The 27,908-nt window shown below is 39.4% G+C and overlaps 1 long non-coding RNA gene across 2 annotated transcripts; it reads right to left on the bottom strand.

The window, feature by feature from the left end:
* Nucleotides 1–4,281: 4,281 nt before the first annotated feature.
* On the bottom strand, nucleotides 4,282–27,692 carry LOC140699210 (uncharacterized). 2 transcript variants are annotated; one of them, XR_012077222.1, is made up of 4 exons: nucleotides 27,556–27,692; nucleotides 26,677–26,775; nucleotides 26,463–26,583; nucleotides 4,282–5,096 (listed from the first exon to the last, which is right to left on the bottom strand). It is a non-coding gene; the product is annotated as an uncharacterized lncRNA (long non-coding RNA). The 2 variants fall into 2 exon arrangements; XR_012077221.1 differs by lacking the exon at nucleotides 4,282–5,096 and having other exon boundaries at nucleotides 26,150–26,583.
* Nucleotides 27,693–27,908: the final 216 nt, after the last annotated feature.

Raw genomic sequence — 27,908 nt, 5'->3', positions numbered from 1 at the left:
TTTATAATCCTTAAATAATAACATTTACCAATATATTTAATCACTCTGCCACCACTTTTGCATCCCATTTTTCCTTTCTCATTTGGTTGTTTTCTCACTGAGTCTTGGTGGGCGTTAAACTCTGAGTCTGGAAATAACTGCAAAATATTTTCTTTCTTATTTTTGAATGATCAGTCTGCTGGATATAGAATTGTAGATTGACACATTTTCATCAATATTTTGAGGATACTTTTTTTCTTCTGCCATCTCTTATCACTGATACATCTGTTTTCAATCTGTCATTCTTTTGTAGATAATCTTTTATTTTTGTTGACTTTTGTAATTTTCTCATCCTTATTGATCTTTGGCTTTGCTTTAATGTATATAGTATGACTTTGTTTGTTTGTTTGTCTGTTTGTTTATTTATTATCTTTCTCTGCACATAGAACTTTTATTTTAAAGACTGATGTCTACCTTAATGTTTTAAGAATTCTTGACAATTACCTTTTCATATATAGATCAGTTTCTCCTCTTTTCCTGAAATTCCTCTTTGATGGGTATTGGAGCCACTTAGTCCAACACTCTATGTCTCCTAACTTGTCTTTTATATTTTTAAAATCTACCCCACTCCTTTTGCTATAATCTTCAAGCATTCCTCAACGATGTCTTCCAGTTCACTGACTGTCTCTATGACTCTTTCCAACCTGGTGTTTATATTTTCAATGCAATTATCTTAAAATTATAATAATTTTTTCTTAAGATTTATAATATGTTGTTTACCATATCTATGTTTCTTTTAAAATAATTTTTTATTCTTATTTTGAATATTATTTTTCTTTTATCTCTTTCATGTTTATTAAAATATATTAAAATTATGTTTGGATTTTCTAGTTTTTGTTTCATCTTTCCTTTGTTAATAGCTGTATGCTTTATTTCTATTCATTAGTTTTCTTTAAGGTATTTGAATGTTGATTTAAAACAGGTGTCAAAAGATGTCAGAAGTTTACAGCCTGTGGGCTTTTTGTAAGTAAAGTTCAATTGGAACATAGCCTTATACATCCAATCATTTATGAATTATGTATGATTGCTTTTGTGTTACAACTGAAGAGTTGAGGAGTTCTGACAGAAACTGTCTGTCAATCTGATTGTCCCTTGCTCTCTCCCATCCCCTGACCCCACGCATCTGCACTCTCTTAATTTTTTTCAATTATTTTTACTTAGCCTGCCTGGGAGCCCTGCGATGTGGACATGTTAGGTTATTGCAGATTCGGTCATCAAGGTAGTGAATGACTTGGCTCAGATTATGTCTAGAAAGCTGTATCTGTCTGCTGTTGATGCCCTAGACACACAGCTGTGTGTGGACCATAGCACTTTTCAATCCTCTTTTCATGAATCTGGAGCCCGGTCACAGCTCTGGATTTCCAGTGGTGAGACCAGTTCCATTCCCTACTGTGTGACCTCTCACCCCACCAGTTTCCATGTAAGCCAAGATCTTTACCTTCTCCTCCATGTGTACACTCCAGTGACCTCTCACCTGCACAGTATTTATTATCTTGGGCTTCTCTACTATTTCTGGTCCAAAGTGATATGAACATTTTTTGTAAAGCACATTGTGTTGGTTTGATTTTCTCTTTTATGTTCCCATTCATTGCTATGAGTTTTCAGCAGAAGAAAGGCTCAGCCTATGAATTCATTATTTCATTTGCCTGGGCATCTGTATTCACTTTTATACATGTTTTCCCACTGAAAGTTATACCATGAGCATTTCCTATGTCATTTACTGTAATTCTAGAACTGTTTAAGATGGTTTCATAATAATCCATCTTATGATGCAGCAGAGGTATGCCTACTTTGCACTATGTTAGGGAGAGTGAGGGTGAGTGCATCTCCCGCTCCCCACCCTCCCATCTAATGAACTTGAATTGGATGGTCCCAGGACAAAAAAAAGAAAAGAAAAGAAAAAAATACTAAAAAGATAAAAGGATCTGACTACATTGATAGTGAACTTTTCATACTCAAAGAAATGTCCCCCAAATGTCAATTCTCCCTTCTTAGTGAGAAAAGTTACATTATTTATGTAACTGAAAGTATCTCATTTTTAGAATAATTTTAATATTCTCCTCTAAGCATCCAGGTATCCACCTACTGTCCCTTATTACAGCATATTTCTAATTTTGAAAGGGAAGTGAGGCTCCTGCTCCGGGTTAAGACACATGTGACATTGCTTGCATGGGCTCTAATGTTCTGGCTAAAGGATGCTCAACCCCAGCCCTGGGAAGTGGGAGGTAATAGATTCAGAGTTTCATAGGATGATAGTGTGGAATTCACCCTCAGAAGCATAAGGAAAGAAGGATGTCTTACCATCTCAAGATCACCTGATAGGGGAACAAGGTGCCTAGAGGTAGAACTGAGTTCAAACCCCAACTTCAGGCTGAGTCACCGTGTCAAACACAGGATGCCATCATTTTACAAGAGCCAAAGGCAACAGGAGCACTTCCTGTGCCATGACTCTTGTGTGATGTGTCACACCACGTTCCTTATTGCTCTTGAGGGCTTTGTGACTACCTGAGGTGTCACTTCCTTTGTTGTGAAAAGGGACCAGGGTGGGGATTCTGCACAACTCAAACCCCAGCATGTGGGGACAGACTCAAGGAGACCAACATTGTGGCCCTTTGTTTTATTGTTGATACTGGGAAACCCAAGTTGACCTGGGAGCACAAACAGGCCCATGGAGTTTCCCCTCTAAAGTTGACCCAGCCTTGGTCTATGTCTCTGCTAGAGTAACATTCCTCCCTGAGTTTGTAGCTGCCCTTCTAATCACTCCCTGACCCCAAGATCTTGGCACCCCCTCAGCACTGGGCATTTCTACTGTGGTGTCATGGGACCTTGTCTAAAGTCTTCTTCAAAACAGTCTCTTTCCAATTTCTCTTCTAAATGCACTCCTGTTTTCATCCCTATTTCACTGGAAGACACCACCTCTGATGCAGATGCTTCACTAGGATTTCTTATCTTCATCCTGACTCTTCACTTTCCTCAACCCACAAACCTCTTTATGTCCCATGGTCTCTGCCTGCAGGACTCAAGGGGGAACCAGTTTCACTGTTCCACCTGCACTTCCATCACTCCCCTATTCCAGTCAACACCATCATCAACCTCAAATCATAGTCATGCTGTCCTACCCTTTTTATCTTTTTTTCCAAAGTGGTAGCTAATAACTGTTCAAATTGAAATCGAAGTTTTGTGGTGTCAGCTCCTTCCATCTTCTGACCCCTGGTAGCCATACCCTCACTTCTCCCATTCTTTCACTGCATTCTGGAGACTCTGCGTTTGACTGGTCCTCACACACACTGTGATCATGACAACTCCTACAGAGCTGTCACCTGTACTGTCCCCTCAACCTACAACGCTTCTCTCCAGGTGTCCTTCATGCTCAGGTGTCCCTTCTTGGAAAAGGTCTTTCAGGGCCACTTCTGCCAAGGCCAATCCAGATCCACTGCTTCCACTTTCCCTCTTTATATTTACGTGTATCACCTCTGAAATGCCACATCTTCTGTTTATTTTGAAATGTGTTTGGAATCATCCTTTCCTCCCCAACAGGAAGACAGGACTTTCTTTTTAGTTTTAATTAATCTTCTCCAACCCAAGCACAATTTTTCTTTAGGAAATGCCATATATCTTATGATGATGGTCCGTCATTTATTCATGTGATTCCCTCCAGTTACCAAAGTGTTATGAGCTCCTTCCCTTCTACCATAATAAAAACCACTTTGTGCCCATTGTGCAATGAGAGCACATCATTTGTGAATAATGATACTTATTATGGACCCAAGACTTAATTATGTATGAAAAGAAAACTGTATGCCAGATGGCAAGGGAGAGATAAGGGCAGGTATGTGGAGGTTCCCACAAATTGTCCAGGTGGATTTCTTCTTGGTCAGAAAACTCATACTACTGCATTATTGAAGGAAAAAGAAATAATTTCTATGAAATTTATCAAATTTATTTTGAAATATATCTATTGTTATAGCACAATATAAATATTAAATAAAAATTCTTATAAGAATAAACTATTACCATCTGAAAAGATGTTGTCTTTTTTTTACTACAAAACTCAGGCATAAACATTTGTTTAACTTCAACTTATGACTTTTAAGAAATTAACTTTAGAAAAAATGCTATAGCCAACTAAAGTTTTATATTGAAAAACTACATATATTATGAAATTATAATGCAATATTTGTACAGAGAAAACTATATATACAGTTCTCTTATACAATTGATGTATAATAATTACCAAAACTGTCTTGAGGAATATGGTTTAATGAAGGTTGAAACTGAGTAAAAGATTAGTCTCTTAAATACATTTCTTTCACTGCTAATTAGAGACAATCCAAGCATTCTGTGAATATTGAGGAAGTCCCACATTACTTGGTGTTTTCTGGGAATTCCAGTACATTTTAGATGAAGCTGACCATGAAAAAGTTCACTGCTGTGCTCACTGGTAAAGTTGGAGGAACTCTGGTCCAAAGGAGGGATTTCCCCTCCATCCACTGGCCTACGTGCAGCGCAGGTGGAGATCGGACTTACTGAGTGAATGCAGCCTGGTAGCTTGGGAGGCCTGAACTGAAGGAGAGGGAACAGCACAGCTTTACTAAGAGGGCCCAATCCTGGGAAATAGACCAGCAGGGCTTGGTACCTGGTCTCCTGGCTGGTTTATAAAAGCCCCTTGTGATGTGCTGATTCTCATGACCTCTTCCAGGAACTTGAACACTTTTAGCATCTCTGCCATCTCTTCTTGTATAGACTGCAGGAATGTCTCTTTCTTCAGTTCTTGAAGCAGAGAATTGATTTCCTTCCTCAAACTCAGGTTGATGCTCATCACTGTTCTGAAAGCGTCAGCGAGGCTGGGTATGTTTATTGGCTCCTTCTCTAGCCTGGCATTCTCTACAGATGTCTCCATCCTGGCACACTCTTTTTTAGCAGCACAAAGCTTGTCAATGAGGTAGCATTTCTCCTCAATCTGTGCAGCCAGTGTTTCTGCCAGCTGCTTTTCATGTCTTCCTTTCTGGTGACTTTTATGGTGACCTTTATGGTGACTTCTAACAGACTGAACAAGTCTGAAAGTAAATAAGACACCAAGCAATGAGCTGAGGACAGGCAGACTCAACACTGTTTCCCACTGAAGGCTCTGGAAAGTGAACTGAGAACACAGACCAATGGGCAGCAGCAACACCAGGTCTGCACTCACCTCTCTCAGGATCAGCCTAAAGCCAAGCTCCACAGAGGACAGCAGCCCCTCCATGGCACCGATATACTCAGGGCTCTGCCCAATTACCGTGGATCCACCACTGACAGCAAGCCCCAGGGGACACCCCAACATTCCACTTGGAACCCAACCAGCAACTGACATCCTGGACTGGTCAGTTACCCAGTGTGTAGGGGAGGGGCTGTGTCAGAGGGGAGGGTTGTAACTAAAATGTGATTCTCTCTATTACTGGCTACTGGTAATTCTTCTTAACTCTTTATGTGTTTATATGTATATAAAATTAAAATGTAGTGAAATGTGTGAATGTTAAGTGTATGGCTTCAGAAATCTTTAACTTAACCCTCAACAATATCTGAAATTCAGTGTATGAACAATATGTTTTTTATCATATCTGTTAACACAGAAAATACCTCTCTGTCACATTCCTATTGAAACACAAACACTCTCACAACATGTATCCATCAGTTGGATGGTGGCTGAACTTGATAAAAATGAAAGAAATCACAATATACACATTGATGTCTGTCTCTTTGGATCTAGATAATGTTTTTCAGAATTACTTGTTTTTATTTGAATATTCCATTCATTCTGTTTGTAGGGCTAAAAAAAATTGTCCTTGTAAGAATATATCACAAAATATTTATCCATTCTCTTAATAATAGATATTTGGGTTAGTTCGAGTGCGGTTATGAATAAATATTTTTTTAATTATTATACATGTGTCTGTTTTTAAATATTTGTTTTCATTTACTCTGTGTGATGAATACCTGGGAGTAGCTATATGAGGTAGATATGTGTTAAATGCTCCTTTATTTTGCAAGATTTCTTGAGGTATAATTTACTTGCCAGAAGTTCAAGCATTTAAATACACAATCCTTTGGTTCTTGTGTGTGCAAATGTGCTGAACTGTGTCTCCCTCACAGTCCCATTTTAGGAAAATTCTATCACAGAAAAATAAAGATTTTTCAATCTTCACTTTTCTTTATTGGCTTCATTTGACACAGTCAATCTCTCTCTTTCTTTGAAATGCTTCCATCATGTGGATTCCAGTTCAATACATTCTACCATTTTTATAATTGTTTTTGTGGCTGTTTTCTGTATTTTTAGAACTCACTGGCCTTTCATTCTGTGACTCTACTGATGGTTTCTACTTTTCTTTATACACTTTAGGATTAGTTTTTACCCAGGAAGTAGTTCTTGGACCAGTTTTCTTTCTCAGCAACTCATCTCCTTGCTGACCTCATCCAGACTTGTGGCATCCATGACATCTAGACTGTCATGACTTGAAATTAATTTCTTCATTCCAAACATTTCCATACAGTCCAGATTTATTCTATTCCAGCTGTCACCACAATATCTCCATGTGAACACCTAGCATGCCAAAAACAGATTAAACGTCTCCCCTGAACCTGCTCTCCCTCTGTCTCCCCTTCTTTTTGTGACAGTAACTCCATCCTGACAGGTGCTGAAGCCCCAGTTTCATGGTCTTTCTTGACTTCTCCCCTGTCTCCACCTCATCTCCTTGCCATCACTGAACTCCATCCCCAGTTTCAGAATATGTCCCTCATTCGTCTCCTTCTTTCTACCTGCTCAGAGTTACCACCACCACTTGACAAGATGGCTGTGGTTGCCACTAACCATGCTCCTTCCCCTGCCCTCGCTCCTTCAGGCTGTTTACCACCCAGCACCAGGGGATCCAGTCAGGTCACTTCTCAACTCACTCTGCCCATAGCTTTCCACTTCTCAGAGATCAAGCCAAAATGCACACAGCGTTTTGAGTCCTATGTCATCTGTTAGGTGGTTACCTCTCTGATCTAACTCTACAGCCTGGCCGGGCCTCACGCTACTCCAGCCCTACAGGCCTCCTTGCTGCTCCACATCCCTATTTCATTCCCTTCAAGATTTTATTACATTTCCTATGTAAAGTACAGTCTTTTGTGAATTGTTTAATTCTTAACTGAATTGGAAGTTCCATGATTTTTTTAATCAATTTGTTATTGCTGTACCCCAAGTATAATTATCATTACATAATAGATGCAGTATAAATGCAAATGAAAGAATGACTGAATTATATGAGAATTAAAAATATATTTCATTTTATTTAAATAAATCTATGACTTTTTCCAAATCTGCTTGTGGACATATATGCCAGCACAGTTCAGTCACTCTTTAGTCGGCTGATATAAAACTAATTTCTTCATTTTTCTTCAGAAGTAACCTTCTGCTTTGGAAGATTTAATAGAAAACAGTAGAGGAACAGCTAAAAACAAACAAACAAACAAAACTAAACTAAACAAAAACCTTAATAAAGTCTTTAATGTGGCTACCAGTGGTGCAACTTGAACTGATTGAAGCTTGAGAATGGGTAGCTCCTGGGAAGGGTCATCATCTGCCACTGTGTCTCCCCTCTGAGTGTGAGGAAGGTCGCATGTCCATGGATGCGTGTGTGACCAGTCTGGGAGGTCGCAGTTCTGGAAGGCTTGTCAGTTCCTGCTTCTGCTCCCTCCAGACCTAGCCATGTCCAGATTAAAAATCAGGTTCAGTCCTTGGGAGTTTTCTGGGAGTGTCTATCTTTCCCTGGGACACAACTGGGAGAATAAAGCCACCTGGCTCTCCTGTGGAAGGTAGAAGTGAGATGTGGGGGTCACCGAAGAACATTTTCGTGCATACACAAAATTCAGATTATGAAGGAAGAGTCATATAAGGAACTGAGCAAGTTATTCATTATACAGTGTGCCACAGATCATATTTCTGGCATTTGGGGCAGGATCCAAGTCTAGCTTGGGTCTCAAATGTTTGTACTTCTTCCCGGGATTTGGTTCTGTTCTCTCAGCTGTACATTTGGTTCTTTCTGGCTGTGTCCTGGTGATGGTCCTCAGTCAGGACCTTTTCTTTTTTTGTATCCAGAGGCAAAAGCCAAGGCACTGAAAATTATGGATTGTGTCAACATTTTTTCCAACAGCTCCATAGTGTAATGGAAATAAAAGCAAAAATAAGCAACTGGGACCTAATTAAGTTTAAAAGCTTCTGTAGAGCAAAGGATTCCATAAACAAAATAAAAAGACAATCTACAGAATGGGAAAAAGCATTTGCAAATGATGAGACTGACAAGGCATTAAGTTCCAAAATATACAAATAGCCCATACAACTTAATATAAAAGAAAACAACCAACCCAATCAAAAAATGGGCAGAAGACTTAAAGAGACATTTCTCTAAGAAGACAGACAGATGGCCAACAGGCACATGAAAAGATGCTCAACATTACTAGTGATCAGAAATGCAAATAAAAACTACATGAGGTATCACCTCACATCAGGAAGAATGGCCATCCTTAAAAAGTTCACAAAGAATAAATGCTGGGGAGATTATGGAGAAAAAGGGACCCTCCTACACTGTTGGGGGTAATGTAAACTGGTGCAGCCAATGTGGAGAGTCCCCCAAAAACTAAAAACAGAGTTACCATATGATTGAGTAATTCTACTCTTGGGCATATATCTAGGTAAAACCATAACATGAATTGATACATGCATCCCAGTGTTCTTAGCAGCAGTGTTTACAATAACCAAGATATGGAAGCAAGATAAATGTCCATGAGCAGATGACTGGATAAAGAAGATGTGATATATGTATACAATGAAATATTACTCAGCCATTAAAACAATATTATACCATTTTAAGCAACATGAATGGACATAGAGATTATTATATTAAGTGAATTACATCTGACAGAGAAAGACAAATGTCATATGATATCACATATATGTGATATCAAAAAATGACAAAAATGAACCTTTTTACAAACTACAATTTAACTCAGAAACATAGAAAACAAAGTATGCTTACCAAAGGGGAAAGTGTATGGGGGGGTGGCGATAAACCGGGAGTTTGGGATTAACATATATACTATACACAAAACATACTACTCAGCCATAAAAACCGACAACATAACTCCATTTGCAGCAACATGGATGCTCCTGGAGAATGTCATTCTAAGTGAAGTAAGCCAGAAAGAGAAAGAAAAAAACCATATGAGATCGCTCATATGTGGAATCTAAAAAAACAAACAAACAAACAAAGCATAAATACAGAACAGAAACAGACTCATAGACATAGAATACAGACTTGTGGTTGCCAAGGGGCAGGGGGTGGTTAGGGACAGACTGGGATTTCAAAATCTGTAGATTCAACAGGCATATGCAGAATAGATAAACAAGATTATACTGTATAGTACAGGGAAATATATACAAGATCTTATGGTAGCTCACAGGAAAAAATAAAGGGACAATGAATATATATATGTTCATGTATAACTGAAAAATTGTGCTCTACACTGGAATTTGACACAACATTGTAAAATGACTATAATCCAATTTTAAAAAATACTAAAAAAAAAAAGTACTTCCTTAAGTACTTGCCTTCTGTCACTATAAGAGCTCACATTATATATTTTCTGCTCTAGCCCTAGAATCAGCCATTTCTGCAAGGAGCCTGGTTCTTTTTGCTGGGAAAATGGTATTTGAAACCAAGATCTGGGCCTTAGATGTTCTTGTTGCTACTGGGATGTCACTGCTTCTAGGCTCTTTCAGAGAACAGAGTGTTAAATACATGTGTGTATAGTAACCTAGGCACACACACATATTTTTCTATAACCAATAAAATGTGAGTTCTTATTGATGTCTCCAACTTTGATACATTACCACATGGATCACTGTAGCCTCCTCCTTTGCTTATCTGTGAAATTCCACTCCAATAGTGAGAAATCTTTCTACCTACTGCTATTCATTTACCTAATAGTTCAGTTCCAGTGTACACGTATAGCAGTATCAGAATTAACTACTGTAACACGAAACAGCTTTATCAACTGGAGTACAGTGCTTATGTGCAGTTCCGTTTGCCTTTAGTTTTATAGATTCTGTTTATTTCCCAAGTTACTTAGGTCAGCATCTCCCCCACCCCTTTCAGTGAGATTGCTTGATGCATTGTAATACAGTGAGATCCTTTTGTTAAATTCTACATTCCTTCCTAAATTATTCCTACTGAAAGAGGGATGTTGAAGTTTCCGAATATAATAGTGGACTTGTTTATTTCTTTTTGCTGGTCCCCATGTATATTTCCTTTTTTATTGAAATCATTTTCCCCAAGCACAAAATGAAAGTGGATTTCATTGACTTCTAAGTGACCAATACATGGTACAGATTTATCTTTTGTAAGCTGTGTTAGTTGAGGAATTTTAATTTCACAGTTTATGGGAATGGTTCATTTTCAAAACAGACTTGCAAATTTGTCAAGAGGGAGAATATTGTTCCTTAATGATAAAGTGGGAAACTGGGGCATCTAAAAGTTAGTTATTTAAAGGGTCTAGATGTCTAGATGTCGGTCCAATTACTCTGTCTCCATCATGTTTTGCTGAATAACAAGAGACACCTCTATTTCTGAAGAAGTTGATCTGAATTTACCCTAAATTAGAAATTTTAATTAGTGTTGGCATAATGGAGTTTATGGGGTACTTGATTCTCTACAATTAATGTTCTGTCATTTAGCACAAGAAAACTTCAAGGATTTTGGCATGATAGGGAAATGAAAATTTTTATTTAAATTCAGAATTATCTTTCTGAAAGAGAACTTGTGAAGTCAGAACATTACTGAATTGAAGTGGAACAAGATAAATGATATTTGATTTATCTGTATAGTGCCTACCGGTCTGCCATGAATAATGAGAACATTTATGACTAATAGCAGATTTAGTGCTTGTATCACACTGGCATTGGATTAAAGTGCTAACACTTTATAATTGCCTTTTTGTAAACTTGTGCCTTGAAAATAAAACATAATTTTTTAAAGTAAAAAAAAAAAAAAGTAAGGGGGAGAAGCCAGCGGATCAGCCTGCAGGAACTGCCATTGGAATCTGTTAGAAGCGCGCCAAGGCCCAAGGTAGGAAGCAAAGCTCCCTACCTGCCAGCGCGCGCCCGGGCCAGCCGCGCACGCGCACGCCTTCCTTTGGGCGCCCGGCCTCGGCGGCTCGCGGGAACGCTGCTCGCGCAGAGCCGGGACCCCCGGGTCCTGCTTGGGGCGCTGTGCCGCGGGGACGCTCCCGCGGAGCGCATGGAGACGCTGCGCTTTCCTCTGCAGCGACTCGAGGACCAGGAGGCGAGCGGGGGAGGCGGCGCGCGAGGTCGCGGCCAGGTGCCTGGTGCCGCTGCTGCGGAGCCTGCGCGGGCGCCCCGCACTCCGGCTCCCCGGCCCGCCAGCGCCGGAGCCTGCTGAGGGCGGCGGGCACGGCCCTGCGCTCGTGCGCCCGCCTCGCCGGGGGCCCGCAGCTGGCGGCCGCGCTGGCCGAGGAGGCGCTGCGCGACTTAGTCGCCGTGGGGCCGGCGCCCGGCCTCGAGGGGGCCTCCGAGGCGGCCATGGAGGTGCTGGCGGCCGTGGGGCCCTACCTGCGGCCCCGCGAGGACGCGGCGCTGCTGGAGCGGGTGGCGCAGGCCGCCCTCTGCCTGGCGCTGGGCGGGGACGCGGCCGCGCTGGTGGTCGGGCGGCTGCTGCCGGCCCTGGGCCAGTGCGGCGGGGCGGTGCTGCGGGACGTGGGGGAGGGGCTGGTCGCGCCCGGGGCGCCCTCGGGGCCGGGCCGCGTCGGGCCGCAGCTGCTGGTGCTCAGCGCCCTGGTCGAGAAGCTGCTGCCCGAGCCCGGCGCGGAGCTCTTCTGTAGGACCGTGCAGGCAGGGCTGGCCCAGGCCGAGGACGCCCTGATGCGCAAGTGGGCGCGCTGCCTGCCGCAGCGGGCGGTGGAGGTGTCGGCGGAGCTGGGGGCGCAGTGCGCGTGCGCCCCCCAGGAACGACCTGGTACTTGCCCCTCCATCCCCAAAGTGCCCATCCCTGCCTTTCTGGGAGGGAGTTCCTCTGCTTCCGACAGTCAGTTCCCGGGGTCATCTCCGCGATCCATACAGAATTTGGTTATTCTCATGGTACCCAGAAAGTCCGAAAAACCTGGGTAACCTCATCTCAATGTTGTTCTTCAAAGTGCTAACAAATCACTGCAGCCAAGAGCAGTCTGCATTTCCTCACCTTTCTGACCCACAGTAGTGACATACTGCATCCACGCAGTAATTCAGGAAGGGGACTGAGCCCCTGCAGGATTTTACAGACCAAATTTTTACTATATCGTGGTAGGTCCGTTCTAATGAAGGGTTAGAGCCCATCAGAGGGGTAGAAAAACTATTTGCAAGTACTGATCAATGAATTGACTCCTGAGTGTTAGGAGGATTTTGTCCTGGAAACCATCACACTCTTGAAATTTCCCTTGGTAGTTCTCTAAACAGGGTTTGTTCAGCATATGTGCCTTAAGTAGACATTTTGAGGGTATTTTTGCAATTCATTTAAAAGAAAAGAATGAAGTTTTAATTTTTTTCTAACATTTTGATCCTGTGTATGAGTAAATTCCTACCGCTTTATTGCAGAACAAGAGCAGATGAAATAGCAAGGCCCTTCAGTTTGGTTTCTTAGCTGAAATATGTGAAAGTCATCTTAAGTTCATTTTGAGCTGTCAGAATCCAAAGTGGATGAGTGATTCAAAACTGCCTCAGTAGATGTAAATTTTCTAGTCTTTCACCTGTAGCTATGTAATTATTTATACTGGTAAAGGATATTTGCTTGGTTGAAGTTGTGAGATTAGATTTTTATGTAAGTTAAAACATGAGATAGTAGTATTTTAATGGTCCATAAGTTGGTAATCATCTAATGAGAGTTGTCACTGGAAAACATTTTTAAAATTACCAAAGTTAAACTTGCATTTATTTTAAAGAGTCAGTCATTCTACACATTTAAAGATAATGGTCTTTCCATGCTTGCCCCTCCCCCCTAGTTTCCTTCCTTTCAGAGAGATCAACCACTTTTACTCTTTTAGCTGATTATTTTGGTATTTGCTATCTTGAAATAATCTAGTTATATCATAAAATCCTTTGTCATACTTATTTTGGTTAAGTGTGGGCTCAACATTCACAAAATTATGACCATGAAAATACTGTTCACAGATGATGTATGTAGTAAACTATGATGATTTTTTTTCCTTCCTGCAGGTTTTTCCTAGATTTGTGTCATTTTAAAATTTGGTTATCTCCATCCTTATCACTAATTCAGCCCCAGATTCTTAGTTGTCTAAATCTTTCCTGTACAAAGTCAGATCATCCGGCATTATAAACTTTCCCAAAGAAGTCTCTCCTGCTGTCCTCATAAGCTTAGCCTGGTGCACAGCTGACATTCTTAGATCTGCCTTCACCATCATCCAGGGGATTCGCTTTACCTGAGTCCTGTGTTGGAGCTCTTGTTTCCTTGAGTTCATCTCTTCTTTTTTGGTTTACTTATTTGTTTTGGTGTAGTTCATTTTCCAGTAATTTCCTGAGATAAAATTTTTTAAGATGTTGCTTATCTGATAATTTTGTCAAAGGATCCTTAATTTCTGATGTTTTTATTTTTCTCCTTTCCATCTGACAATTTTTAAACATAGTTTTCATCTCCTGAAAGTCCCCATCTGTTCATACATGTTGTCTTTCTTTTCTGGTAGATTCTTTAACATACTAATCATCATTATGATTATGTACAAGTTCTATACCTGGACCATTGCTAAGCCGGGTTTTGTTTTCTATTTTATCTCTCGGCATTGGGACCACTTGACTGTTTAACATTTGTCAAAATTTTATTTTATTTCTTAACTGCCTTTTTTTTTTTAAACGACCATCGCATCCTGCCCTTTGGAATTCACAACACCTGGTTGCACTGCAACCTCAGCTCTCTGACGGGCACCCCCAAAAGCTTAGACTTCTATAGATTATCCAGCCTTTTCTCTTTGTTGGTATGGCAGTCCTGTTCTCATGTGGCTTTTTATGTCCCAAGTGGGAGCCAAGACCAAGCATATCTAGAGCCTTTGTTTTGCTCTCACATTTGATCATTTGATCGAAGGTTTGATTGGAGTAGAGGTCTAGCTTGGAAAACATTGCTAGAGTTTCCGTTGTTACTGGGTAGAAGTCTGGAACCATCCTGAATCGTGTTTGTTTAGATGTGATGTTTTCTCCATGGAAGATTGTGGAGGCTGTGTCCCTGGGGTCCCGCTGTTCCAGTTTTGGCATGGGCCTGTTTAAACCCCTGTGCTGGGCACTTGGTGGGCCTCTTCCATCTGGAAATCACGTCCTTTGGTTCTGGGAAATTTTCCCAAGTGACTTTGCTTTCCTTCCTCCCTGTTCACTTTCTGTCCTCTTTTTGAACTTTGGACCACCTGGACTGGTCTGCAAGGCATCTTTTCTCTCCGATTTTCTATGGTTTTGTCATTTTGCTCCACTTCCTGGGTGATTGCCGCAACTTTATTTCCAGTCCTTTATTTGAGTTTCTTGTTTTTGCTGTCAGTTTGTGTTCTCATGAGATCTTTTTCATTTTTGGATTCTCCTCTTTTTAATAGTATCTTGTTCTTATATCATAACTACACTGTTTTATCTCCCCTTAAAATACTTGTGAAAGTTTTTTCTTGTTTAGGTTTTCTTTTTCCTGCATAGTTTTGTTTTTTCTGGACTTCCTTGTTTGTTTGTTTTAGTCTCAATCTTTGGAGGCTTCTCTGGATGTCTGGTGACCCTTAGATACTTGCTGACATTTAAGAACGTAGAACCAAAAGTCATGGTTAAATCTCGCCATTATTAGAGAATACAATATTTGGTAATAGTGGCATAATTTTTAGAACTACTGTCATTTAGAAACTTAATGAAGTTTCCTACTTTAGGAACTAAATCCTGGAACTAATTTTTTAAACCACATTAGGCCCAAATATGTGTTGGTGGTCTGAGAAGGAAAAAGATGAGCTTCTAAAGTTTTGGGAAAACTATATTTTAATTATGGAAACTCTTGAAGGAAATCAGGTAAGTGTTTTCCTATATTAACAATCCTATGTAGATACAGGTTTTTTATTTTCTTTTCTTCAAACATTCTGTAAAATTAAAAAAGACAAAAAGACCAGCCTGGATATAGCATAATAGAATACAAGTGTACTTTGTTTCCTGGCATAGATACAATTTAAAATTGAATATAAGCTCAGGAAATTAAAGAATACTTTCAGTTGACTTTAATTATCATTCAGAGAATTTGTTGTATTCGATCTTCCTGACATTTACTTCTTAAGTGTTTGTTGATTTTTAGTTTCTTGCTGTTATGAGTAATCTCCAAAGAAATACACACTTAGGAAATTAATACTTGAAGTCAGAGGTAAATTGTTATTAATTAATTAATAGTCCTTTGATTTTGTTTTTCCTTTGCTTTGCTTTTTAGTTTTTCTTTCTTTTTTTTTTTTTGGGGGGGTTTCTTTGTCTTTGCATACCTGATCCTGAGGATGGAAACTTGAAAAATCATTTTCAGTTGAATTTGAGTTCGTTTCTTTAGCATCATGGAGTTTTTTAATTGAGAGGAATCTCTTAAGATTACCTAATGCAGTGCGGTGGTTCTCAAACTGTAACAGTGCTTAAAATCTCCCAGGTGGCTTAAGTATAAATTGCTGGGTCTGGTACCCCAAGTTTCTGATTCAGTAGGTCTGGGACGGGACCTGAGAACTTGAATATTTTACATGTTCCCAGGGGAAGCCCTGGTGTAGGGGTTCCCAGTATGTAAGCTGCAGGCCATTCTGGGGCCAGCCGTCTATGGAGTCATTGTCAGGTGTCAGTGCAAATGCACACTGAGTGCTGTGTGGACTGGAATAAGAAATTACTCTCATGTGCTAAATATATATGCAGATGCTTGGATGAGGAGTAGAGAAAGCATTTCTAAAGTCAGAGAATTTTACAGTTTTCCTTAAACCATAGATCTGTTAAGATCTCACTGTTCAGAAATTCTGATTTACCTTTAGTTGGAAGGACGTATAAATTGGCCTCTGGCATCTACAGCACAGTCTAAGAGTAAGGAGCACTGAACTCTGAGTGGCTCTGCTTCTAAATGTGTGACCCTGAACGACTTGAGTGACTAAAGTGTTTCAGTATTTTTTCCTCCTTGTGGTGCAGTGGTATTATCAGCCCTGCCTGTTTCCCGGGACCGTTGAGGATTGCATGATGTCCTTTATGCTGAGGCCATAATTGTGACATGACTGTAACTGTGTTCTGGGTCATATTTGTTAGTTTTGCCATGCTCTGTCTTACAGACCTGAATTTATACAGTTGAAAAACTGGGCAGTCAGGCACTTTCTGTATACTTTTTATGCATAGTGGGGAGGTGGGGGTGGGAAACAGATGGGCTACTGTTACATAAATAGATGAAAAATTCTTTTGAGTTTTTAAAGGTGAATTTTCATTTCTTATGGCTTTTTGCTTTTGTTTTCAGAAACATGTTATAAAGCCAGTTTTATCAAAGCTAAACAATCTGTTTGAATATGCAGTGTCAGAGGAAAATGGTAATACTTCCATTTTGATTTTTTCTAGCATTTCCAGTTTTCCCCCTTGATTTTATAACTAATCCCGTTCACTGTGGAGAATGTTGTATGAATATATGAATTTGCCGCCACTAAGAACCAGCTGTTGACATTCCAGATACATACCTTGTGGATTGATTGTAGTATTTTTTTTCTCACTCAGTGGTGTATCCAAATGCATTTACCTGTATCCTTACATAGTCCTTGAGAATTTAATATCAAGTGGCTGCAGAGTTTTCTATAATTTAGAGGTATGGTAATTTTATAAACGTTTGATTATAGAAAATTTCAGACATTTACAGAAGACGAGTTTGTATGATGAACCTTCATCACCCAGCTTCCACAGTGAGCGGCTTGTGGCCAGCCTCTGCCTTATACGTAACCTGCTTCGAATGATTTTGAGGCACATTGCTAGACAGAACATCATTTCATCTGAAATTATTTCAGTATATAGCCTTAAGGGATAAGGACTCTTTGGTAATGTTTTAGTGATGGCATATTATACATTTTTAATAAGAACTCTCTGGTATTTTATATTTTAACTGCTTTCCATTCTTATTCTCCATATCTGTGTTTCATTGTTCAAGTTACTTTCTTGGGGTTTCAGTTATTGCTCTGTAGGTTGGACTTCTTTGGAAGAAAAAATTCCAAGGTATTGTTTTAAATTTGGTTTTGGGTCCTTAATCAGTACAGTATTATGTGAGTATTTTAGGAGAAATTAAATGAAGCCCAGAGAGCTTCATAAAATTATTTTATGAAATTAAGTTTAGGTCAGTGGAACAGCTAAATGCAGGCTGACGGTGTCTTGTATTCACATGAATGATAAAGTGCTTCATGATCGTGTTTACACATGAGATTAACCTAGGTAAGTGAGTTGTAGGGCCTGCTTTAGGTAATTACAGCTTTAACAGTTTGAGCCCTTAGGGACTGAGCTTTACTAGCTGATTGCTGTACTTGTTTTCTGATATACTGGGGTTTTTCTTAGACTGTAAGAATCTACAGTCCCACCTGGGGCTAGAATTTAATTCAATCCTGTTGTGACTTCACTTATGCATTTACTATTAAAATGATTCTCTTATTACCATGTTTTGCCCTCAACTCTTGGCAAACCAAATCAAATAGCAGTGACAGATTTTGAAAAATTAACCATTGCCAAAGAACTGAACAGGCATCTTGCTATAAATTACGCACACACAAATGGATCGATTTATTTATAGAATGGGAGAGCTGGAAAAAAACTGCTATATTTTCAAAAATAGAATTAAAGAATATTTCAAAAGAATTAAAGTATCTCTAAAGTGCATATTGATTTCATTTTTTGTTCCTCACTCATTTGTGTATTTATTTAATAGGTACTGACTTTAGTGTCCAGAGCATCCTAAGCACTGGGCTAAAGTGGTGAGACAGATGTGCTGTTCTGCACTTGATTTGTTTTCCATGAACCAATAGTTTTGATCATAAGTCCCATACAAGAGGCTGAAATGGACTGTCCAGGGAGCAAGGCCATGCCCTGGAGAGGGCAGGCAGGAAGGGCCTGCCTGAGGAATGATGTGGAAGTTGAGGAGGGGTTTATGGGTGCAGGAGCCCTGAGATGGGACCACAGGAGCAGACCAGGGAGGCACAGGATAGTGGTGTGGGGTTGGGTGTGTAAGGCTGGGACAATTGTCAAGGTCAGTTCCTGCCTTGTTCTGATTCTGTTATGGGTTTTGAGAAGCCACTCAAGGGTGTTCAGCAAAGGAGAGTGTCAGGTTTGTGTATGAGAAACAAATGGAAGTAAGGTGAGAGAAAAGTGGACTGAAACCACCCCAGATCTAAGGTTCCAGCCCCCATGTGTGAGGTAACATTTAATTCTTGTACCCTGTAGCTGCCGTAGCATCTGCTTGCAGTCTTTCTAAATAAAACTATCTGAAAATGGAATACTGAAGTTATTTTGGTTCCTCAGTAATTAGACACTCTTGGATGTGATTAAAAAGAAACTCAAGTTTGTAGCGGTGTGGGGAAATTAACGTTTGTGCGTGTGATTGTTTATGAATATATCGTCCCTGTGGAGGGACACAGTGTGAGAAGCAAATGTCAGTGCTGCGTGTTTATTTCCACGAGTTGCTGGCTCTTCCACCCATCCTGGCATCTGTGTATTTATAAAAGAATGTTTGAAAGTGGAAACAAAGTCCTGACCAAAGAAGGCGTTACCCATTTTTTGGAGCTGTGTGAAACAAAGGTTCTCCCATTTTCACCAGAATTTTCTGAGGTAATGACAGCCTTCCCTTTCCTGTGTTGCCTCTGTCAAAGGATGAAAGGCGAAGCCATACGTTGTGGCATATGAGATCTTCACAAATAAATACTAGGGCTCTAACGTTACAAGTAACATTTTACAGATTTGCGTACATCAAATCCTATTTCTCTAAACTCAGCTATTGTACTTGGAAAAGACTTCCTGTAATATAGTTTGTCGACAGTCTGCCGGCCTCATGACCAGTGAGAAAAAGCAGCTCTTCAGTATCAGTGTTCTGAGCATGTCAACAGCATGAAAACTGGGCCAGAAGCTTGTCAGCGGTCCTGTTCCACAGTCCTGAGTCTCTGAAGTCTTGCTGCTTGTCCAGTGATGCTGCTCCTCCAGTTATCCACTGTATTGAGCATACGTGGCCTTTTGAGCTGTGTTATTAGCGTCTATAATTCCATTTGTCAGAAAGCACCCAAAGCAAAGAGATTGTGACAATCACAGCTGTGCTTTCACGTTTTATATTATGGTACCTGTGAGTCATTCGGTCACTGAGTTGGGGATAGTAATTGAGCTCTCCTTTGGAGGGAGCCTGAGTAAACTTCCCTTATCGTCCCACTGTGTGGACAGTGCTGGACTAGGTGTCGTTCCCTCCGTTCCCCACCTCTTGCTCTCCTGTGAGCTTGCTTTTGTCTAGTGATAGTTTTGAGGATAGACTTCCACATTTTCCACCATGTGTCTCTCCTTTGGATTCCTTCCTTCCTTCTTAATGTGTATTGTCTTCTCATTGTTCTGTAGGTTTTTATCAGGTGGGGAAGTTCGGTGTCTTGTCATTCTGGTGGAATTTAGGTGTCCTCCAAGGCTGTCATAAGCTAACCTCCAGCAGAACAGTTGAGCTTTGCTTATAACGGCTCTTCTGTAGCCTGTGTAGGATGTGCAGGTGGGGCAGGCTGACTTTTCAAAATTACAGTTACAACTCAACACCAAATACTGTTTTCCCTTTTTTTTTTTTTAGTTTATCATCAGAACATTGATGGACGCACTTTCAGAGAGCTCTCCGTATTGTAGGTAAACACTCATTGTTACCAAGCAGCTGTGCAGTGTGATACGTGCTCCATAGACAAAGTCAACATGAGTATGACAGGGACCAGGCTGTTTAATGCACTTGGTGCATAAGTACACGTTGCTTCACAGACGTCCAGCTCTTTCCTGCCATGTCGTCCCTTTTGCGTTTGTTACTCCTTCTGCCTTTCTTTTAGTTATACCAGGTGTTCCTCTTTTTCTTTTCTCTCCTACTTGGAGCCCTTCTGTTCTGGGCTTCTGGAAAGGGCATCTCACAGAGCTTCCTTTCCCTCACTCCTGCCTGGTTTCCGCCCTCCTGAAAATCATAGTGGTTTTGGCTGACCAATGCTTGACACTTTATTTTCTCCTCCTTCTTTTGATTTCAACTCATAGAAAAGTTGTGAGAATAATATAAAGATGCTCATTTACCTTTTACCCACTTCCCTACCTGATAATGTTTTATCACATTTGTTTAATCATCACCTCTCTCCCTCTGTGTGTGTATGTGGTATGTGTGTACATCTGTTTCTTAGTTCTGTCCCCGAGCAGATGTACTCATCTGTATCTCAGTGTCTCTCCATTGTTCATCCATCCATGTTAAAAACCATCCATTAATGCACCCACTTCCAGAGCAGCACCAATGGCCCATGCTAACTTGCACATTTCCATATCTGATGGGGCGGCCATTCTACAGAACACAGCATTTATTTCCCACCTTTACCCTTTGTCAAGGTTGATAATGAGAAGAGCTGTTCTGTAGCTTGCTAGAGCTTGGAAGTTTACAGTCTGGGGATGACTTTGCTGATCCCGTTGCCCGTAGCACAGTGAGTGAGAGGATAGTGGTCAGCGCCCCTTAGAAGTTGGGGGCCTGGTGTCTGTGGTGGTGCTGGGCACCTGGTAGACCCTGGTCCACGTGAACAGTGAAATGGAAGCTTGGCTGTTACCACATTCCTCGTGTCATGAGTGAGGTGTTAGGCCACCAGAAGGGAGGGCAAGTGAGACGTCTACTTACACTTTTTACTTTGTAGTTTTTTCAGTCAGCAATTTCCAGTGAATATCGTAAGCATATCCAGTGTTGTGCTAGGCACTTTGGGAAATATAAAATACAGGTAATACCCTTCTAGGCGCTCCTAAGGATTTCCTAAAAATCATTCTATAGTGATGATCTGAGGAAGCAGTCAGATTTTCATTAACTACATGGCTTCAAGGTCCTTAAGATACCACACATTAGCAGAGAATGCATGATAAAGTACCACCCCTTTGTTGTCTCAAAATAGTATAATTATAGCGATTAGATCCATGGTAGGGAAGAAATAGCCTATTAGAATGATCTAATATTATTGTTTGCAGATACCAGAGGCCAGTTACCCTTGGTATTTATCCTGTTTTTGGTTTTTGTTTCTGTTTTTTTCTTCTGCTTTTTTCTTTTTAACATCTACAACAGAAGAATGGCTTCCAACAGTTAAAAAAAAAAGTATCTTTTACCTTAACTTAAAAATATATATATATATATAGCTGCATGGTTATCAGAATCTCTACAATATAGAAGAATACTTATCTTACTAAAAGGAATGAAATTGAAATAATGTTGATTCTTTTTCTAACAGCCTTTTTAAGATACAATTCACAAACAACAAAATTTATTCTTTTAAATTGTTCAATTCAATGGTTTTTAGTATAATTCCAAAGTTGTACACCCATTACCAGTAATTCCAGAGTATTTTCATCATCTAGAGAAGGAAACTCTGTGCCCATAAACAGTCACAACTCATTCTCCATGTCCCCAGCTGCTGTCAACTAATTTATTTTCTGTCTGTATTCTAAATTTTTCATATAAAAAGATTTGTGTATTTGCATAGTCCAAACATTTCATATAAAAGGAATCATAATATGTGGCCCTTTATTTTATGTCCATCTTCTTTCACGTAGTATAATGTGTTTAAGATTCATCTGTGCTGTAACATGTCCATATTTCATTCCTTTTTGTAGCTGAATAATATTCCACTGCAGAGATACTTCACATTCTATTTATCCACTCATCGGTTGGTAGATGTTTGAATTGTTTCTGCTTTTAACTATTATGAATAACTACTTTGAATGTTCACTGAACAAGTTTTTATATGAACATAATAATTCACTTCTCTTAGTTATATACCTAGGAGTGGAATTGCTGGATCGTATCATAACTCTGTGTTTAGTTTTTAGAGAAGCTGCCTGTTTTCCACAGTAGCTGCCCCGTTTCGCATTCCCACCGGCAGTAGATGAGTTTAGTTTCTCCACGTCCTTGTGAACAGTGGTTACTGTCTGTTCTTTGGATTAGAGCTGTCCTAGTGGCTGTGCAGTTACATCGTTACGGGTTTGATTTCCATTTCCCTGCATGATGTCTGATGGTGTTGAGCATCCTTTCATGTGCTTCTTGGCAACAGTGATTCCTTAAAACTTTTTCCTTTAGGTAGTTTCCTGTTAAAGTTTATTCAGAGGATGACAAGTAGACATTGGTGTGCTGTCCCCATTCTGCTTCTGTCTAAGGCTTTGGCAAATGTCCCAAGATGTAAAGCCCTGGGTATAGAAGGCCTTCTCGCCCTCAGGTAATTTACTCTGTATATATATATATATATACATATATATATATATATATATATATATATATATATATATATATACACACACACATATATAAAGCTATGGTATAATATATAAAACTAATACGTATATAGTGTATACTAATATATGCTAATTTAAACATATCAATATAAATGTAGTTATATATTCATATAAATTTAATCTATTTAAACAATAATTTAAATATATTAAATACTAATTTAAATATATTGAATTTATATAAAAATATACTGTTGAATTTTCACCACTTAAAAATAAGGCCAGTAAGTTGTTTTTATTACCTTGGTATGTAGGAAACTAGAGATAAAATATCCAATATATATGAATTGTCAGGCTGGCCCTGAGCAGGCATTTGGGACCTTGGACTCTGGGAGGGCTCCCTCCAAGCCCCCCTCCTCCGCTTGGGGGACTCAATTCAAGCTACTCATAATAAAGTTATTTCAAAAAAAGCTACTGGTTGTATTGGAATTAAGTTTATAACATTTTTTCTTTTCTCAAACAAAAATAAATAAAATCAGAAATCTACAATTATAAATGTAAGTGTTCCAAACAAGTACAAATCAATACAAATAAGTCTATGGGCTGATTTTTCCTGTGTATGTCTGTACAAAGACATTATTCAACTTGAAGATATAGGTAATGAATTTTAAATATTTTCAAGTCAGATACTGAAGGTGCGGGAGGGCAGAGGATACAGGAAAGGATGTGCATGAGAACATTTATGTCCAGTTCTAGTAACTTAATTACTCAATGCTTTGTTCATGTTAAGTCATGTGGCAAGTGGAATGATTTCTACCCAAGAAAGGAACGGGAACAGAAGGCATCATGGGGCATGACGGCATCAAGAAGAGCTACTCACAGTCAGAAGAGGCACAAGATGACTAGGCTGGTAAACCAACTACATGTCACTGAGCTCGGAAAGCCAGGGAGCTCCCAGGGGAGCTGGAGATAGCGTGGCAACAATATACATAACAAACACAGTGGAAGCACTTAAAAAATTCTAAAATGAGATTCAGTTGTCTTATTAAAATGTCTGAGCCATGACACATTATTTCTCGATCTTTTGTTAGAAATAGAAATTAAGACTGGAAGCAAAAATAGTGACAGAGCCAAAAGATGGGTGACTTGGGGCTGACAGCTTATCTGTCTTTATCAAACTAATTACACTCTTTATTCTATTTTCCTTATTATAAATAGCCAATGTCTTTGAGATAGTTATTATATGGAAACTATTGGGATAAGTTCTCTACATATATCATCTAATTTTCTGTCTTCTTTAAAAATGTTGCTTCTGAAAAAAAAAGTGTACAGGCTATTTGAATCTTCTGAAATGAATTACCTAAATTGGTCACTCAAAAGGGATCATTATTAGGGTACATTTATCAAGGTAGATATTAATTTAAAGTAATTGTATCCAAAATAACCTCCTATTTGACTCCTATTTAGTCAAATCAATGTATATTTATACCCATCTCATTCCATAAAGGGACATGAGGCAGTATTATTCTACACCTTGTTGATATGGAATGCTGCCTTCATGCTAGATCCTTCCTAGAAATAGAATTTAAATTCCAGATCACAAGATTTCCTTACTTGTGTCACAAAACATCTTATTTTTATGAAAAAAAATTTGGAAAAGCAAAAAATAAAAGGCCTAATTTGTTCTGAATTTTGTCAGTTTTTAAAAGATCACTCAGAGTTTGACAGCCTTGTCAACAGCCATTCAAGCTGATCTCATTTTACAAGAACAGTAACATGTAATGAGACTATTTCATGACCTAGTTTCATTTCCCCACCATTACTGTAAGCCCCTCTGAGGCACACACCATGCTTCTGTTACTCACAGGGCAGCAGGCCTGCATTTCTTGAAGTGAGTTCCTCCGACTACAGCACCTACCAGACACTGGGAAAAGTGCCCTATGGTCAAGTGGGCTGGGAACTGCTGCCGCCCTTTGTCCAGAGGGCCCTGGAAATGCTTTCAAGCTTATCTTAGCCCAGCAGTTCTCATACTCATTTTGCCATGAAATCCCCCATTTCTAGGGCACCAAATTGTAACAGCCTATGGACAAACTTGAGAAATGTGGTGCTGGGTACATGTAACAGGTGCTAGTTGAGGGAACGGACCATTCAGAAAAGTTCTTCTTATCCCAATATAAAGTATAAACCCTTGGGGCTAAGATCATCACCTTCTTAACCCTCTGAGGTGCTCAGAAATTGCTAAGATGCTCCTTCAATAAGCGATCATTGCTCGAGAAGACAGACGTGCAGGAGGAAATAGCTCTCATCGGTGCTGCCTACTCGTCCTTTCCACATCCTTTCCCCAGTGGCTGTTAGTTCTCCATTTTTAGCTCTGAGTCTTGAGAGTTAGAAATGTGAGCATTTTCATGACCTTATGTAACTATAGCAAGAAAGCATGTAGATATGGAAAGTAAATGAGGTAACGTTCCAAAGTGCAGCACCAACCAAAGTAAACATAAATCCCCTGTTAATGAGCTCACCATGACACTTGTTTAGAAAATCATTTGTCAATGAAATCCTGCTTTGCAAGGCTGAATTGATTAAGTGTTAAATATTTTCCAGATACCCCAGAAATGTCCAGCACTACGTCTGAAGCAGGGGTTGGGGAACAGAGAGAGAGGGAGAGAGAGAGGAATTTCATAAGCAACTCAAGATAACTGGCAAAATTTTGAGATATGATAAATATTATACATGAATGGTTAAGGTTTTGTATTGCTGTAAGAAATCATACTTAAATGCATAGTAACATAGCATTACATAAACATAATTTAGTTTTAATTGTTATTCTTTAAAAAACAAGGCAGTCATTCTAGGGCTCAATGAGCACTCATATTAGAGGCTCTAAGGTGGAGCATCTTGATGAGAAGTCTACACCCTCCCTGGACAGCTATGGCTGCATCCTTGGGTACCCACAGCACCTAGCAAATACCTATACTGCATCAGGCCTATAATAAATGCTGAGTGTTTACAAACTACAAGCAGACTATATAATGTTACTATTTTGATTTAAATCCATATAAAAACATCTCTAACTGGAATATAACAACTCTGTAAATTTGAGTATAGATCAATATCTTTGAATAAACACTTCAGCACTGATACTGACTCTCTTAAAATTTTTTATCATTTTTTTTTGTTTCTGGGCAGCAGTAACCAAGCCTCTTCTTATCAAGTGAGACATGAAATGAAAATCTCACATAAACTTACTCACTTCCTTTCTGTACTTAAATAGTTAGAAAGAGGATTAAATAGGTAGGTGAGGTGTCTCAACTCCATAACAAGAAGTCTCATGTTAAGAACATTAAAGGGATGAGTAAAAAAAATGAAGGAAATTAGGAGGTACAAACTGCCAGTTATAAAATAAGTAAGTCACAGGGATGTAAGGCACAGCATAGAGAATATAGTCAGTAACACTGTAATAACTTTGTACGGTCTGTCAGATGTGAAAAAACTGAATCACTAAGTTGTGCACCTGAAACTAATAAAATAGTGTAAGTCAACTGTACTTCATCAAAAGGCGGGAGGGGATGAAACAGATTTTTTTCACACACAAAAAAATCATAAATAATTTGCTTTTATATATTACTTTGAATTTACAAATTCAAAGAATTTCAAACTCCCTTCAAAATGGTTTGATATAACGCTTCTCAACTAACAATAAAGCATTACACATGCATGTGTTTTTTGATCAAATATGTGAAAGAAAATATTTTCTTCCCAGGCAAGTTCACAAGCCACAAGATCCTGGGCAGGGGCACCAAGGGCGGGGTGGGGGGATTATTTATCTTTTAACAATGATGTGACAGAAGTCTGTCCTCTCACTGAAAAAGCATAAATAACAATCATGAGTTTCTTTAAGACTGTACATTACCTCTCAGGTCTTTCTTTAGTTTTCTGAGGTCTTTTGGAAAATCTTCAAACTTCATTTGTGAGGTCTGAAGGTGGTCCTGGTGTTCAGGCAGTGGAAACACACACTGTTCCTTTCCAGCGTCCTAATCAGCGAGAAGAACAGGATGTTCAAATAATTGAGAAGAATACAATGGCAGCAGTGACAAAACAATGACACACACTGTCAAATCGCTCACCAGTGAAGAACAACACGACTCTATGTAAAACCGTCTGACCTCATCAAAATTGTGCAGATAATAGGAAACAATATACGACAAAAGGCTTCTGCTATTTTCCTAGGCAGAAAGGCCAAAGTAAGTAGAAATAGATTTTGCAAATTATTACATATACAGTGTCAAATAAAATTAATTCCAGTAAATCCACAAATTTAGATGAGAATATTTAGAATGAAAGGTGAAATTCTGTGTTTCGCATTACTTTAGCTTAATAGCACAGAAGACCTTGTGTTCCCCTCTGTTCCAACCTAATCTCCAAGTGGAAGCACAGCTGTTTCAGGGTGGAGTCTCAACTGTGTACACTTTCCTGTTTTCACCCTCCTCAATCAGAAATTAGCTCATTATTTTTTATGTTTTATTATTAAAAGTATAACTACCATCTAAACTGAAAAGGCAAACTCTCTCCAGCATTTCTGCACAGCTGGACCAACAGGTACCACTCCAACAGTGAGTCTGACTGAGACTTGTTAGTATGTACATGAAGAAAATTTAAAAGTTAAGTATTATTTCAAGTAAGCTGGAGCTTTTTAAAAATGCATATACAAAAATGGGCAAAAGACCTAAACAAGCAATTCTCCAAGGAATAAATACAAATGATCAATAGGCACATGGAAAAATGCTCAATATCACTAATTATCAGAGAAATGCAAATCAAAACTACAATGAGGTAACACCTCACACCAGTCAGAATGGCCATCATTCAAAAATCAACAAATGACAAATGCTGGAGAGGCTGTGGAGAAAGGGCAACCCTCCTACACTGATGGTGGGAATGCAGTTTGGTACAGCCACTGTGAAAAACAGTATGGAAATTCCTCAAAAGACTCAGAATAGACTTACCATATGACCCAGGAATCCCACTCCTGGGCATGTATCCTGAAGGAACCCTACTTCAAGATGACACCTGCACCCCAATGTTCATAGCAGCACTATTTACAATAGCCAAGACATGGAGACAGCCTAAATGTCCATCAGCGGATGACTGGATAAAGAAGATGTGGTATATTTATATAATGGAATACTACTCAGCCATAAAAACAAACAACATAACACCATTTGCAGCAATGTGGATACTCCTGGAGAATGTCATTCTAAGTGAAGAAGCCAGAAAGAGAAAGAAAAATACCATACGAGATTGCTTATATGTGGAATCTAAAACAAACAAACAAGCAAAGAATCAAACAAACAAAGCA

Source organism: Vicugna pacos, chromosome 11 (assembly GCF_048564905.1).
Source record: "Vicugna pacos chromosome 11, VicPac4, whole genome shotgun sequence".
Taxonomy (NCBI): domain Eukaryota; kingdom Metazoa; phylum Chordata; class Mammalia; order Artiodactyla; family Camelidae; genus Vicugna; species Vicugna pacos.
The sequence above is the reverse complement of the archived record's forward strand: the minus strand, read 5'-3'. Positions and strand labels throughout refer to the sequence as shown.